Source organism: Lolium rigidum, chromosome 6, assembly GCF_022539505.1.
Source record: "Lolium rigidum isolate FL_2022 chromosome 6, APGP_CSIRO_Lrig_0.1, whole genome shotgun sequence".
In the NCBI taxonomy this organism is placed as follows: domain Eukaryota; kingdom Viridiplantae; phylum Streptophyta; class Magnoliopsida; order Poales; family Poaceae; genus Lolium; species Lolium rigidum.
In genome coordinates, this window is record NC_061513.1 from 321484757 (window position 1) to 321498252 (window position 13496).

The window sequence follows — 13496 nt, forward strand, 5'->3', positions numbered from 1 at the left end:
CCCCAAACCGCGCTGGATTGAGCGTTTGGGGGACATGTTTTGTTCGTGCCGTGTTTGGGGGACGTCGCTCCCCAGCCGCGTCCCCCAAACGCCTTCCCAAACATTTAAAATACTTTTTTTTGACATTTTTATTTCAATTTTCATAAACTAATACATAATTGGGAACGTGGTTTACATAAAGACACAGTTTGGAACATGGTTTTCCACAAACTAATACATAGTTTGAACCATGGTGGACACAAATATAAAATTTTGCAAAGAAACTAAACCTAACTAGGACGTGCATCGAAGGTTTCCTGTGTTCGCTGCTAAGAAAGAACACTCGAGGGCACACCCAGTCACCCAAACTGGAAAATAGGATGGTGCCCTTGTTGGTTCTACCGATGAGGCGAACATCGAGAAACTTTCATGCACGTGTTCGCTGCGAAGAAACAACACTCTGCATCATCAGTCGTCCTCCTCGTCGGTGCTGTCGCCGTGGTAGTCCCGGCGGTAGCGCGTCTCGTCGAAGACGTTGATGCTCATGTCCCTGTCCCCGAAGTAGGAGAACAGGAGGATGAAGCCGGCTTCGAGGTTGTGGTGCCGCGCGAACTTCTCCCAGCCGATGTTGAGGTACATCTTGCCGCGCGCGTCGTAGATCACGTCGACGATCCACCGGTAGTAGCCGCACGCAGCCTCCCGCAGATGCATCGTGCGCGGGCGGTCGTCGCCGGCGACGTAGTCGGCGAAGGAGTCCGGCAGCCTCTGGATGCCGCGCGGGTCGCCCTTGAGGACGAGGACGAACTCGAACAGCACGTCCATCTCCGACGATGAAGCCGACGGCGTGGGAGGCGACGACGAGCGTTCAGCTCTGCCACGACCACGACCACGGCCGCGAGGTCGGCCTCCGCCTCTACCAGACATAGCGTCGAGTCTTGTTGAGATGGTGGCGGCTAGGGTTTGGGAGAGAGGCGCTAGGGTTTGTGTGTGAGAGGGACGATGAGAGGCGGCCCTTTTATAGGCCGGAGGGAGGCGGAGGAGCGGTGGCGCTGATTAACGCCGGCACGCAGAGCTAGGCGCGACGGGACGCGCCTCTGCGCCTCTGCGGGAACTGCACCGTCGCTGCAAAGCCAATAACTTCCGTCGCGAGGTAGGCGACGGTTAAGTTAAAATTTATTGTGCCACTGATGAGTCGGCCCCGCCACTCCCCGCCTCGCTTTTCGGTGTGTCCGGCGTCCCCGGTGCGTCCCCTGTGGGATGGGGACGGGCTCGGGGCGCCGGACACCGTATCGGGGCGCGCTGGACAAAATTCGGGTTTGGGGGACGCGGGCGGCTGGAACGGTTTTTTGGTCCGGCGCGCCCCAAATTGCTGTTGGGGACACTTTGGGGGACGCGCCTGGAGATGCTGCCACTCTTTTTTTTTCTTTTTTCGCCACTCATTTTTGAACTGAAGTAATTTTTCTGATCAGTTTGTTTATCTTATTGTTCCGTGGTAACGCAGGGGATTCAACTAGTCGTAGTGTATATATTATGTAAGTCCATTTCCGGGTTAGGCGTTTTTGCACCCGGGCTCAGCTGCTCTCGTTTTCTGGATATTTTATTTGGTTTGGGGATCTGTGTCATTCCGGTATCGCGACAATGATGCGTGTCTGCGTGGAGAACTGGGGTGGGCCAGGACCAGACGGGCGTGGGCGTAGGATGGGCGGGTGGTACATATGCCGATTAGTTCTGTGCCCATGGAACAGAGCTTAAATTTCTGGCCAGAAAATTAGGTAGGTGGTGCGAGTAAACGCGGCATCTCGGCAAGGAGATCGAGGACGTTTTCGAAGCGAAAAGCGGTGAGACAGCTAATCTTAAGCTCGCCGTAAAGGGGAGTAAAATCTGATGAATTTCTTGCTCCAACCAGTTGCTTGATAAGTGGAGCTGTTCTCTTTTTGATATTATGCAGTTGTGGAGGGGTGTTCTGCGTTCTGCGGCAGGCGCCTGAGATAGAGTTGCCCCCATGGATCTATGTCTTGACGGCTACGTTAGTGCGCGCGTACTACCGGGAGTGACTCCTCGAGCTGACGGGATGGAAGACACACACAGGAAATGGAGACGTGAGTGTGTGTGTGTTGGCTGGAGGTTCACGATGCGGCCCTGTCCTGGAGATGCTTGCGGCGGTTTCCCTTTCCGACGCCCATGTCCGCAGGCTGCCTGCTGCTGCTACTTTCTTCTTCTTTTGGAGCTTGGATGGATTGATGCACTGGTGAAGCTTGCTTGGAGCCTGGATACCCGGCCGATGGATTGATGCAGAGGTGAAGCTAGCTAGTCGTTTTCTTTTTGTTTTTTGAGATTTTGTTAGCTAGTTCATGCTGTACTAGTCAAATTTGCTAGCTGGTTCATTACTCGCATGCGTTTTGCAGCAAATTAAATCTTCATGTCAAATGTGCACGCTTTTAGGGGATAAAAACATGAGCAAGCTGGTTTGATTTTAGAAGAGGAATGCGAAATTAGATGGAGGCTATTCGATGGTGTTTGGATCATTAAAAGCTCGTTGGCAGTGCTTGGATGCTAGCGGCACTGGATGGTACAGCCACTGCATGCGGTGTGTTCCGTCTCAGAATTGTGTTCTGCTATCATCAAACGGGGACATGGAAATTTAATGCTTACGCAGAGGTGGGCAGTATGCAGAGCAGGATCCATTACTACAAGCATACACGTGAGCAAATACCTGACCGTACCACTAATCTTGGAGAAAATAGATGGCATAGATAAAGGGTGTATCTGTGCCCGAGTTCAGAATGGCATTTTCGCATTTCCGGCCACTTTGAGCCCATTCTTAGTGTGTGCTGCTATAGCCTGCCACTCACTACTTCAGAGCATTCATCAGCTGAATGCTGTACAACAGCCCAGTGAGCAGCATCCAAGCCAAGTTTTTTTTTGGGACAGTCCTTTTTACGGGAGGGCATCAAAATTAGCGGTTACCGCGTCGGCATTTTACCATCCGAGTTAATTGAAGCAAAATTTTAGTTCAAAATTTTCAAACATCAAATCAAATAAAATTATAACCAAAATCCCCTCTGGGTGCTGTTTCCTTTTTTTTTCTCCTTCAAAATAGCCTATAAAATGAGGAAAAGAACCCGCGATCAATGAGGACGCCGGGATCGGCTTACTGTATGTGTTACATAGAGCATGCGTTTCCTATTTAATGTAATTTCCGAAGTTCAAATTCATTCGATTTTTTTTTGCCTGGTAGCAGAGTTTCTCGGAGGGAAACGAGAATTTCGGTGTTTGGCGAGATTTTGGAAACCTCGGCCAAGAAAAAAAAAACCCTGATCCAAGCCAGTCTGAACCTCGTTTTCCTCATTATCACATTTAGTTTTTTTCATGGAAAATTTTCCACGGAATAACCAGTAAAGTGGGAATAAGCTCTTGATGAGTTGCATGCATGCTGTTGGGTTAATAATCAAACATTATCATCTTCGGGTAAAAATGTTTGTATCATGCTGAGATGAGAGGCACACGAATACACGATCTGAACCTGTAGGAGCAGCATAGCCGAGTACACGTCATGGTTTGACAGACTTGTATGAATCATTCTTCTTCTAAATCCCGTCGACTTCTAACTGAATCCATCTTTTCTCTTCGTAGTAGCAACTTTACCTTACCAGCAGACCTCACGCGTGGAATTTTCTCTGCATATTTCTTCTCCCTAAGATGTCAAAGTGCCTAGTTGCAGTCTTGCAGATAAGAGGAGATATTAGCACCCCAGTTACATCAACTTGTCAAGCCGGAGCAAATTCATACAACAACTTGTAAAGTGAACTCTGGAGTACACAAACTTGTACTGAGGGAGCAAATAGGTACAAACGCAGAAAGCGACATGTGGCATTGTATTTTTTTGCAAAAAAAACCTATGTGTTTTTCTTTTGAACTTGTAACCATAGAGCTGCCTTACAGGCTGGTCCCACTTGTCTGTGGCTTACATAAAAAATTAAAACTAACTGTAGAGAGTGGGGATTCGAACTCACGATCTAACAATGCGGTCTACTCACAATTACCATTATACCTATGTGTTTTTCTTGTATGAATCATTCTTCTTCTGAATCCCGTCGACTTCTAACTGAATCCATCTTTTCTCTTCGTAGTAGCAACTTTACCTTACCAGCAGACCTCACGCGTGGAATTTTCTCTGCATATTTCTTCTCCCTAAGATGTCAAAGTGCCTAGTTGCAGTCTTGCAGATAAGAGAAGATATTAGCACCCCAGGTACATCAACTTGTCAAGCTGGAGCAAATTCATACAACAACTTGTAAAGTGAACTCTGGAGTACACAAACTTGTACTGAGGGAGCAAATAGGTACAAACGCAGAAAGCGACATGTGGCATTGTATTTTTTTTGCAAAAAAAACCTATGTGTCAAGCTGGAGTCAAAGTGCCTAGTTGCAGTCTTGCAGATAAGAGAAGATATTAGCACCCCAGGTACATCAACTTGTCAAGCTGGAGCAAATTCATACAACAACTTGTAAAGTGAACTCTGGAGTACACAAACTTGTACCGAGGGAGCAAATAGGTACAAACGCAGAAGCGACATGTGGCATTGTATTTTTTTGCAAAAAAACCTATGTGTTTTTCTTTTGAACTTGTAACCATAGAGCTGCCTTACAGGCTGGTCCCACTTGTCTGTGGCTTACATAAAAAATTAAAACTAACTGTAGAGAGTGGGGATTCGAACTCACGATCTAACAAAGCAGTCTACTCACAATTACCATTATACCTAGCCATACTTCATTGATTTTTGTTGGACATCATCTTATTATACGATTGACGCGAAGGAGTAACATGTAGCTATACTGCTGTACCATTACATTTTTTTTTTACGAAAAACTATACATTATTCATCAATAGCTACCAGTAAGATAATGCGGAAGCATACACACAAAGTTACCACAGATTCAAAACGTCGAAACAATGCATATTGGAAAAAAGGAAAATGTAGCAACTTATATAGCGGCACAAGGAATATGAAAATGTGAAGCACTTGATATAAATCCTACCCATTGTTCATCAGTAGTTCCCGGTAAGATACCACGGAAGCATAAACCTAAAGATTTGCTAATACGAATTCTATAAATAAAAGATAAAACAACAATATGCAGTTTTCTTTTGCGTGAAATATCCAATGTTCAGATCATCCAATAATTAAGATACGAGACTATGATTTAATTCTGTCTACGGGATACAATACCAAATCAAGAAGCACTCTGTATAATCCCATGAACTCCAAATGCCACTTAGAGCCAGGGCGTCACTTGTATTCCGCCAATCAGTCCAATTCTCTATGGATACAAATAGTACAGTGCAGCTTGTGACACTAACTACAAAATCAAGAGCCGATACCATGATGGCGTGCAATGCATGTGTGTACCTCAATAGAGAGGACGGTGTTGTAGGGCCTCAAGAGCTTGAGCAGTTCATCGACGTTGCACTTGCGAGATAGGTTGCACACGAACATCTCGCATGGCCGTGACCACCGCTGCGACCACCCGCTAATATCATCATCCTCTCTTGCCAGCTCGTCGCTGCCATACTCATCCTTCCCGTGCACGGCCGAGTGAGGGCCACCCGCCCACTCCTGGTCATATGACTGAGCCCCACCCTTTTCTGTTTCAAATGCGAGTGTGATCGTTGTCGAAGGCCGGGACATTGCACAGGCCCAGCTACGTCATCCACGCCCTGTTGTGGTCGCAAAAGTATTCACAGACTAAAGATAAAAGATAATGCCCAACTTATTTAGCAAATTGATGTGTGCTGTAGTGGCAATCACGTGTGGGCTGTATTGGTTGATCATGAGTTCGAATCCCCATTCCTTCTATGTAGTTTTAATTATTTGTGTATGCGACTGACAGGTGGGACCAATATGTGAGGCAACTCCATCGTTACAAAGTTTAAAATAAACATACAAGGGTCTTTTTGCAGAATATAAAATGCCACATGTCACCTTCTGATTGCTCTTGTACCTATTTGCTCTCTCAGTGCAAGTTTGTGTAGTGCAGAGTTTATTTTACAAGTTGTTGTATGAATTTGCTCCAGCTTAACGAGTTGATGTACTTGGGGTGCTAATACCTCAGATAAGAGTCATGTCAATATCGTTCAAGATAAACTCTGTTTTTCAATCTTCTGAGGCAGTTTGCTTGCTTCAGCTTTGGTGCTGCCATCTAACAATGCCCTTGATGTTCATGAGGCCTCTCGAAGTCTCAGAAAGATGCTTCGAGAGGCCATGAAAATCTGGGACAGATGCCTTAACAGACAGGTTCTTTTTCTAAAACATAAGGCCTGGAAAATAGTTTTTCATTTCATTTAGAGCAAGAAAATAGATATGCAAAGCATGAAGAAAATTCTTCCTTTTTCTTCCAATAGACATTTTCTAAAGAATCACCGGTAAAATGGAGAGTAAGATTAACTTCTCCATGCTCCGAGCAAGGATATTCATTCATTTTGTATCACTGACCAAAATTTCTATTCCAACATAATTCTTGACTGAAGATTCATTCAACCAAACAGTGCTGTCCAACATCGCATCTCTAACTTAATCACTCATTACCCAACATACCGAACTTCTCAGCAACCGGTCTAAACCAACACCTCTCAAACCCTACCGCTAACCCTGACTGTTCTCTGCTCTGTCTTCTGTCTTCTGTCTTGAAAGAACGAAAAAACATATGTAATGTACAGATGAAAAAACATATCTAATGAACGAAAAAACTGTTAACGTTCGCCAAACAGACATTTTTTTTCTTTGCCGTAGGCAATCGGCCAAACAGACATTTTATTTTCTTTGCCGCGGGCAAACCGTCTACTTTACTGGCCAGCCTTCGCCAAGTGAACAATCGGTAAAGGCAGGTGAATACTAGGTAGCAAGAGGTGTCCAGCACATTGGAGCGCGCCTTGTGAGAACCGAGGTGGACGTCCCCACCCGATTGTGGGCAGCGGCGCTACGGTGGAGATTGTGCGGTGGCTAGGGTTTGTGTGGAGGAGATGATGAGGCAGCCCGACGTGCGCTCCTCTTTATACGCTGAAGGCAGCCGAGCGGTGCGCCACACTTGGCAACGACATTTATTTCTCATTGGCAGTGGTGGGCGGCGGCTGATTGATAGACGAGGCATCACCATTAATGTGGCGTAGACTACTGAAGCGATGCCTCGTCGCTAGTACTAGGTTGTTTTCAGGCGGTTCCATGGGAGAAGCGAGCGGTCACGCGGCGCGACCACCCAACGTCCTCCCAGATGCATATTTGGGACGCGTTTGCATCTCCGCTGACAACCCGATCACTATGCATTGGGCCGCTAGGCTGGGTGCAGGCGCATTTTCAAACCGCGTGGCGTTTGTTTACGTCGGGTCGTTGGAGATGCCCTTATGGTTTTAGGTCTAGGTGTCATTGTATTGACACAGACGATGTGCCATAAGTTGTAGTGTGTGTTTGTATGGTTTTTAGGTCTTCTTTTTCTTATTAACTAGACCAATTTCCCTCTTTCTATAATACAATGCGGGATCTCTCCACCCTCTAACAAGGTTCCGTATAATAAAACATCTCGGCCCTCAACCCTCCGCCATCACAGTCATAGCAGGGGCCAAGGAGGCACGGAGGGGTTTCTGTGGTGGAGGTGCATCCAAAGATTATCAGGCAACCATCAGCTCTAGCCCCTTTGATATTGTAGAGATAAACATGATGTGTGCGTCACATAGATAGTGAGTTCTTTTTTGAAAATGAGGTTAAGATCCCGGCCTCTATCGAAAAGATTCATACGTAGTGAGTAAAGCCTGTTGGGCACATCGTACTCCAGATACTGTAACACATGTAGCGTTTGCTGATTGTAACCCCTCTGATTATGGAACAAAATCTCGACTGTTCCCCGCAAATTAGAAAGGGAGCATGTCAAGTAAGATGACACATTGATGAGATATGTTTCACTTGTATGTCCACGTGCTCTAGGTGAAATAACAAGTAATTTGAAGGATTACAACTCTTCGAAAAAGATAATAAAATAACCTCCACGATTTTTCAGTATATTTCCATGTTGAGTAGCTGAATATCTATATCTCCCTCTCGAACTAGTTTGGTCAACTCGATGAAGTCGTTGCAGTAATCTTCGAGTTCCGAGCGATGGAGATCACATGCCAACTCCGACGTGCTTAATGCATTTTCTTCGGAGATGAGTGTGCCAACAAGTTCTGGCACATGGCTTTCATCCTGTCTAGGCTGAACCAGCTCGCCGCAACCAACAAGTCCTGGGCAATTGTCACTTCATCTTCATCGACACCAGGGTCTAGGTCTTCCATAGGAGGTAGCTCATCAGTGTAGATGAAGTGGAGCATGGCCTTTAAGACCGCAACCGTCGTGTCATTTACTAGTATGATGTGGTTATCCTTGGTGGCCACCGCCACTTCTTCGTACAGGATTTTCGACCGCATGGCGATAAATAGACCATGCGCTTGTTGTTGGCTCTCCTTGACAAGGAACCTCATGTCTGACCCCTGCTCGCCCACCAGCAGCTGCTCAAGGTGTGAGATGATGTCGTTGGAGGGTGTCATCCTGGCTCTAGCACCATCGGTGGTGGAGCTAGTACTAGTGCACACCTTTTTCGTGACAGAAAGATCACAATGTATGGTAAGGGAACCATCATGTTCTAGGTGCCGTGACTAGGCCGATTCCATGGTGATGAACTTTGCATGCCCCCAATCTGACTTGGTGTAAAATGTTGTCTCCAACAATTTTTCATAAGGTGCCCATCCACCAGGGCAATCCATCTGGAAGCACACTGTGGCTTTCACACCGGAAGTTCTAGGATCAGTCAATAACTCGACGTATAGAGAGATGTGACCTTGTGCTTTTTCGTATGATGAGGATGGGTACAACTTTACCTTCCAATCATAACCGCCGACCTGGAAAGTGCCGGAACTTATTTCTTTGCCAACTCCATACATCCCTTGTACATCGTTAAAGTGGGGGATTTTAAACTCATGTGTGCCTTCGACCACCTCCGATGCGTAATGTGTGGCCGTGTTCATCGGCGGCTGTTGGCTGCTGGAGGAGGAAGGAGCATCCGTCCTGGAGTATTGCCCATGTTGATCTTTGCTACTTTGTCGGTGACCTCGAGTATAAAATAGCAACAACTTTCCTTGAGCTCCTGGTAGTCCTTTTAGAGAAACAGGGGCACACCCCCCGGTTCCAAATATATTGAAACCAAACCAAACTACATCATCCAAAGAGTTTTAGCATTACAACACAACAGTCCTCACTACATGCAACATAGGCACACAGGCCCAAAGTACTAACTGACATACCAAACGAACCACACTAGAGGATAAAACCACATAAACAACATCAGAAAAAGAAGAGCTTAGCAAAAGAGCCCTCAGACCACCCCTCTCTCGATCCTACTGACGATCCAAGACCTGGAATCCTGCACCATCACCCACCAGGATCAGATCGTTGGCCTCCAGGGTCCTCGCCAGGTCTTCTGCAGTGATTAGCATTGGGCCAAAGCCCCTCGAGCAGTTCATGTCGCTGACCTCCAGAGTCGCCCTTGCTCTTTTCTGTGGAGTCACCTAGGCTCCGGCCACAACAGCAGTGGTGGCATCCGAGCCAGATCCTCCAGCTTGCTCATCATGGACATAAGTTCTCCTTTTTCTTCTTCTTTCAGCAGGATTTTCCATTGAGCACAGCTGCAAGCCAAGCGTCTCCACATTTCCTGCATACCAGTCCATTGAACCCGATTTAAAACATGATCATTTCTGGTAATCCAGATGGTTCTTAGGATAGCAGCAAAGGTCATACTATGCTTCTTATATTTCTTCCTATCATTCCACATAGAAGTTACATCATGCATATTTGAAATTTCAAAGTCCAAGCCCAAAACAGCAACAACCTCGTTCCAAAGTTTAGCAAAGAACCACACAGTCAAAAAACAAGTGTTGACAAGATTCCAATTCATTGCAGAAGACACAAGTTAAGTCATCCACATTTTTCCTCTTGACCAGATTATCTCTAGTGAGAAGTCTGTTGTGGGAGAGTAACCAAAGAAAAAATTGAATTTTTGGGGGTACTTTAATCTTCCAAACACATTGAATATCAACAATTTTAATCCCACCAAAATTAAGAACAGCATATAAGGATTTCACACTATATACCCCATTTGCTTCCCACTTCCAAACCAAACAATCTTGAGTGCTATCCAATTGGATAGTTTGAGCAATTTGCTGAATTTCCAACCATTGCAACATCAAGTTGTGGTCAAAACACCTCCTAAATGTCATCTTCAAGGAAATACCATCCCAAACATCAGCAATAGTTTTGTTTTGTTCATTAACTAGGAAGTAAAATTCCCAATATTGAATAGCCAAGGAGCAAGAACCAAACCAATGATCCTCCCAGAACTTAATGTTCCTACCATTCCCAACTTTCCACTGATACCCCATTTTAGCAGCTTTAGCAGCCCATAGTACCCCTTTCCAAAAGGGAGAAGCATCATTAGTAGAGCAAGAAAAAATGTTAGGATTACTCACATTATATTTCTTATTTACTCTTTGCTTCCAAATTTTGTTTTCATTTAAATGATATCTCTTGATCCAGGAAGCTAAGAGGCACATGTTCATCTCTGATAAGCCAGGGATGCCCAATCCTCCATACTCTTTTTTTCTAGTGACCAAACCTCAATTAGCTAAATGATATTTATGATGCCCTTCATAGTTATCCCAGAGGCAGTGAGCCATTTGAGAATTAATGAGAGTAATAGCCCATTTAGGGAATTTGATTACACTAAGAAGATAAATGGGAATACTGGCCAAGACACTCCTAACCAGCTCTAATTTGGCAGCATGGTTAAGGAGCTTCCCTCTCCAGCCAGCAGCCCTCAAAAGGATTTTATCTACCACAGGTTGAATATCCTCTCTTCTAAGTTTACTGTAGTGAAGAGGAACTCCAAGATATTGGAGAGGAAACTCCCCTATCTTGCAGGTCATGGATTGTGCAAACAATTGTACATCATCATCACCCACATTAATAGGGACTAGATCAAATTTATGAAAATTAATCCTCATACCAGATATATGCTCAAAGCAAGCCAAAATCCATTTTAGGTTTATGGCAGAAGTTAATCTATTTTCAAGGAAAAGTAAAGTATCATCAGCATACTGCATGCTAATGATCCCTCCTCCCCCTAAATCTTGCATAAGCCCAGCTATTTGCCCTCCACAAGCAGCTTTATAAAGAATCTTAGTGAAAACATCAGCCATAAAGTTGAAAAGAATGGGGGATATAGGATCCCCCTGTCTTACACCTCTACTGGTAAGGAAAAAATGACTATTACAATCATTGATCCTAACACAACAACGCCATTATGCAAGAGGCCCTCAATGATAGACATCCACTTGGGGCTAAAACCCCTCAATTTCACCACTCTCAAGAGGAAATCCCTATCCACTCTATCATAGGCTTTTTCATAGTCAAGTTTAAAAATAAACCCACTGTGTCCTTTATGAACAACATCATGAATTACTTCATGAGCAGACACTACACTCTCAAGAATATACCTCCCTTTAATAAAGGCAGTTTGATTAGGAGAAACAAGTTTCTCACTAACCAAACCCAACCCGTTTGTGGCACATTTAGAAAAAATCTTAAAACTACAGTTGGTCAAGGCAATAGGTCTGAACTTCTGTATAGTTACAACATCAGTTTCTTTTGGAATCAAAGTCAAAAGAGAAAAATTCAACCTAGAGAGGTCAAGTTTCCCCTCATTCCAATCTTTCACCATAGCCATGAAATCAGCTCTAATGAGCTCCCAAAAGTGTTGATAAAAAAGAAAAGAAAAACCATCAAGACCAGGAGCCCCTTCAAAGATAAGAGCCAAAAATAGCATCCTTCACCTCTTTTTCAGAAAAAGGAGCATTAGGCATCTCATTATGATCCTGGGACACCATATCCTCTGGGTCCCAGAAGTTATCAACCAAATCAATATCAAGACAGGGTTCTTTGCAAAACAGGGTCTTATAATAATTGACAGCAATGTCCAACATACCTTTGTTGTCATCCACCATACCCTCATCACCTTGCAACTGGCAAATTTGCTTCTTCCTCCTCCTCTGATTAGCTACAGAATGGAAGTAAGCAGTATTATGATCTCCTTCTAAAATATATCTTTCTCTAGACCTTTGCCTATCCTTGATTTCTTCATTACTCCAAATTTTAGTAAGTTCAACTGAAATATCTTTCATTCTTGTCTTAGAAACAGGAGATAAGCATTGAGTTTCAGCAAGAATATCAAGCAGATCATATTCAGCAACCAAACCTTGCTTATTTTTCCTTTGAGCAGATTCAATATTAGCAGACCAACCTTTCAAGCCTTTCCTAGTGTTTCTAATCTTGAATTGCCATCTATCAATAGAATTATGGAGATGATAGGGAGCTTGCCAAAATTTGGCAACCACCTGTTCAAAACCCTCAATTTTAAGCCACCATTTCTCAAATCTAAATTGTTTAGAACAAGGAATTTTCAAAGCCCCAGTATCAACAACAAGGGGGGGGGGGTATGATCACTCCCAACCCTAGATTTAGAGGCTAGACTACTAGCAGGGAAAAGAGAATCCCAACAAGTAGTCACAAACACTCTGTCTAATAAAGCCATAACCACATTATCCTAATTATTAGCCCAAGAGAATTGCCTGCTAGGGTTTTTAATTTCCATCAAATTAAACTTGTTGATCCAATCATTAAAAAGGTTAGCCCAATGTTGGTTAATGTTCCCAGTGTTTTTCTCACTTCTCTCTCTAATGAGATTGAAGTTACCCCCAATAAGGCTAGGACCATTCCAACAGGCCATGATATTATGCAATTCATTGATAAACTCTAGCTTATGTTCCTCATATGCAGATCCATAAACAACAATAACTCTCCACAGGACATTATCTTTTTTACTTAATGTGCACAGATACACAGTAAGAGAGGATATCCCACTTAATAACATCAAACATATCAAGACTAACACCAACAAGAATCCCACCAGCAGTTTTCACAGCTGGCAACCAATTCCAAGAAAATTTCCCTCCTGGGTCTAGTTGCATAAGCTGCAAATTAGAGAAATCCTCCTTTCTAGATTCAGAAAAACAAATAATATCAGAACTTGTCTCTCTAATGAGGTCATGCACTCTTGTGAGCTTATCAGGTCTATTGAGACCTCTAGTGTTCCAAATTAGAGCAACTACCATTTTTAAAGATCAGTTTTCTCCTTCCCTTTTTCCTACTATGGACTAAAGTCCAGGGTTCATCATCATCAGGAATATCACTAATGTGATCCTCCTGGTCAGACAGAACCTCATCAGCGTCTTCCAAACCAAGCCTCAGTTCTTCCCTAGATAGACTAATGTCACTAGGAAGGAAACTAACAGGGTTGGAGGTATGAAAATTAACAAGTCTTTTAGTCCCAACTTCTTTAATTTTATCAATAACAGAGTCAACATTTTAATTTCTATGACCC

At 44.1% G+C, this 13496-nt stretch overlaps 1 pseudogene; it reads right to left on the bottom strand.

Moving 5' to 3' along the window:
- Positions 1 to 8023: 8023 nt before the first annotated feature.
- Positions 8024 to 9525, bottom strand: LOC124664697 (annotated as a pseudogene).
- Positions 9526 to 13496: the final 3971 nt, after the last annotated feature.